General features: G+C 39.6%; 1 long non-coding RNA gene across 1 annotated transcript in view; it reads right to left on the bottom strand.

Moving 5' to 3' along the window:
- Window positions 1-474: 474 nt before the first annotated feature.
- LOC307027723 overlaps window positions 475-3,792 on the bottom strand; it is a 10,685-nt gene continuing 7,367 nt past the window's right edge. Inside the window, exons 2-3 of the long non-coding RNA XR_013804733.1 lie at window positions 3,122-3,211; window positions 475-526 (exon numbers count right to left, since the gene is read on the bottom strand). This is a non-coding gene — a long non-coding RNA (uncharacterized lncRNA). The remainder of the gene's footprint in view (window positions 527-3,121; window positions 3,212-3,792) is intronic.

Here is a 3,792-nt window from a genome sequence, read left to right as displayed (position 1 = left end):
ATCCGCCATTTACTCCAATAGCACCCCCCCCCCCCTCGCGCTCGCGACACAGATTGGGCAGGGGCGGCCCTGTAGGTAGATCTTTTGGGCTTGGTCATTTTAAAAGTAGCTCCCAAGCTGAAAAAGTGTGGGCACCCCTGGTGTAGACATACGCTGAATAGATCTTAAAGTTTTGTTCTACCACATAAACACGTCAGTATTCTCACCTGCAATTTCTCGATCAGAGCCGAGTTCCTCTTGGCTTTGGCAGGTAGAGGAGAGGTGACACCTGGAGGCTACACACACACACACACAAACACACACACACACACACACACACACACACACCACACACACACACACACACACACACACACACACACACACACACACACACACCACACACACACACTTTGAAATCCAAGCTCAGGAGAAACAGCTGCTTGCTGGTTTAGTTCTGTTACATCAGAGCGTTCCTGTCTCACCTGCTGGTCTCGGAGGGCTTGATGTCCAGAGAGCGAGGAGGTCTCCGTCTGACCGGCTTCTCCTGGAAACAAACAACACGTTTCAGTTTTATAAAATCCACTACTTTACATTTCCAGAGTAAGACATCTGACCGGTGTACCGAATTTCACCACAAGGTGTCGTCTTTTCCTCAAAACTCCAACCATGCTGGGTAATCAAGTATTAAAGGTCTTAATTAACCTAAACCATCACAATGTGTCTTGTTGCCGAAATAAAACAAAACATTCACAATGTTATCCAGAAGGTAAGACTGCAGTGATTAACGTTGACTATTTAACTAACTTACTTAACTTATTAAGTGCATTCAACCATGAAGAAACAAACTCAAAGCCAGAATCCTGCTCACGGTTTTCTCTGTAAAATGTTAAAGTGATGCCGGAAAACAATATTTCTGTTCCTCAAAAACCGTACAATCAAACAGAGCGTCAGACAGCTTTGTTTTTACGGAGCTCCGAGGTCCCGTTGTTGTTTACGTCTGGAGACATCTTGTTTACGGCTGTCATGTTCTACAGAGGATTTATATATCTTATAAACAAGATCAGAGACACAGAACTCATTACTATATCTTTCTAGAAACATATTGACTGTCTATAAGCTGAACCAGAGTGCTACTGCATTAGCTTCAGTTAAATGCAGGGACGCTAAGTACACACATCCTTTACTCAAGGAGAAGTACACACATCCTTTACTCAAGTAGAAGTACACAATCTCCTTTACTCAAGTAGAAGTACACACATCCTTTACTCAAGTAGAAGTACACACATCCTTTACTCAAGTAGAAGTACACACATCCTTTACTCAAGTAGAAGTACACACATCCTTTACTCAAGTACAAGTACACACATCCTTTACTCAAGTAGAAGTACACACATCCTTTACTCAAGTAGAAGTACACACATCCTTTACTCGAGTAGAAGTACACACATCCTTTACTCGAGTAGAAGTACACACATCCTTTACTCGAGTAGAAGTACACACATCCTTTACTCGAGTAGAAGTACACACATCCTTTACTCGAGTAGAAGTACACACATCCTTTACTCAAGTAGAAGTACACACATCCTTTACTCGAGTAGAAGTACACACATCCTTTACTCGAGTAGAAGTACACACATCCTTTACTCAAGTAGAAGTACACACATCCTTTACTCAAGTAGAAGTACACACATCCTTTACTCAAGTAGAAGTACACACATCCTTTACTATAGTAGAAGTACACACATCCTTTACTCAAGTATAAGTACAGATACTCGTGTTTAAAATACTCTGGTAAAAGTAGAAGTACTGACTAAACTTCTTTACTCAAGTCAAAGCAAAGAACTTTGAAATGTACTTCAGTAAAAAGTACCCATAACTAGCAGCTGTTTTAAAGAGTACCTGACCTCCCTTTATATTAATAGAACAATAATGTCATTGTTAGCTAATGAATGTTTCCATGGTGACCAACGGCAACATGACAACGTTTCCATTGGTCCCTCTTCTTTAGAGAAGACCAGGAAATGATGGATACACGGATCGTGTTCAAATCAATAGGCACGCAATGACTCTAAATAATAATGATCACGCCACCAAACACACATTCAGACTAAAGGAACCAGCCTGTTTGGAAAATGAGAGAAGTAGAAAGTACAGGTATTTGTGTTCAACATGTAAGAAGTAGAAAGTACAGGTATTTGAGTTCAACATGTAAGAAGTAGAAAGTACAGGTATTTGTGTTCAACATGTAAGAAGTAGAAAGTACAGGTATTTGTGTTCAACATGTAAGAAGTAGAAAGTACAGGTATTTGTGTTCAACATGTAAGAAGTAGAAAGTACAGGTATTTGAGTTCAACATGTAAGAAGTAGAAAGTACAGGTATTTGAGTTCAACATGTGAGAAGTAGAAAGTACAGGTATTTGTGTTCAACATGTGAGAAGTAGAAAGTACAGGTATTTGAGTTCAACATGTAAGAAGTAGAAAGTACAGGTATTTGAGTTCAACATGTGAGAAGTAGAAAGTACAGGTATTTGAGTTCAACATGTAAGAAGTAGAAAGTACAGGTATTTGTGTTCAACATGTGAGAAGTAGAAAGTACAGGTATTTGAGTTCAACATGTAAGAAGTAGAAAGTACAGGTATTTGAGTTCAACATGTGAGAAGTAGAAAGTACAGGTATTTGAGTTCAACATGTAAGAAGTAGAAAGTACAGGTATTTGAGTTCAACATGTGAGAAGTAGAAAGTACAGGTATTTGAGTTCAACATGTGAGAAGTAGAAAGTACAGGTATTTGAGTTCAACATGTAAGAAGTAGAAAGTACAGGTATTTGAGTTCAACATGTAAGAAGTAGAAAGTACAGGTATTTGAGTTCAACATGTAAGAAGTAGAAAGTAAAAAGTCGAAGTGGAGTAACCAGAAACATGTACTTAAGTACAGTAACAAAGTATTTGTACTCCACTACTTCCCACCTCAGCTTAAATGTATATTAAAGGTACACGTCGGCTGGGTAACTCAGTACGTATCTTACTTTACCGAAACAGGCATGAGGAATGAAGCTTTTAAACCCTTTGGATAAGTGTTTCTGCTGTTGGATGAATTATTACCCCTTCACTCAAACACTGATTTACAGATGAGATCTCACCGTTTCTGTCCCAGCAGCATCGTGAGCGGCAGTCGAGTTTTTAAATCTTCCAGCGAGTTCAGAGACCGAGCGCCGGGGAGCCGCCTCCTCCTGAGGGGAAACAGGTAAACACAGATTTAAAGTATTATAATATAAGGTATAACTTCTTTAGTGTCTCTACTTTAAAGAGTCCTCTCCTGCTGATGTTCAGGTGTATATCAGTATGTACTTTCTCTACTTTAAAGAGTCCTCTCCTGCTGATGTTCAGGTGTATATCACTGTGTAGTGTCTCTACTTTAAAGAGTCCTCTCCTGCTGATGTTCAGGTGTATATCAGTATGTAGTGTCTCTACTTTAAAGAGTCCTCTCCTGCTGATGTTCAGGTGTATATCACTGTGTAGTGTCTCTACTTTAAAGAGTCCTCTCCTGCTGATGTTCAGGTGTATATCAGTATGTAGTGTCTCTACTTTAAAGAGTCCTCTCCTGCTGATGTTCAGGTGTGTATCAGTATGTAGTGTCTCTACTTTAAAGAGTCCTCTCCTGCTGATGTTCAGGTGTATATCAGTATGTAGTGTCTCTACTTTAAAGAGTCCTCTCCTGCTGGTGTTCAGGTGTATATCAGTATGTAGTGTCTCTACTTTAAAGAGTCCTCTCCAGGTGTATATCAGTATGTAGTGTCTCTAGTTTAAAGAG

Source organism: Notothenia rossii, assembly GCF_949606895.1.
Source record: "Notothenia rossii genome assembly, contig: scaffold_238, whole genome shotgun sequence".
In the NCBI taxonomy this organism is placed as follows: Eukaryota; Metazoa; Chordata; class Actinopteri; order Perciformes; family Nototheniidae; genus Notothenia; species Notothenia rossii.
Note: the sequence above shows the minus strand (reverse complement) of the source record. Positions and strands in the feature narration are given on the sequence as shown.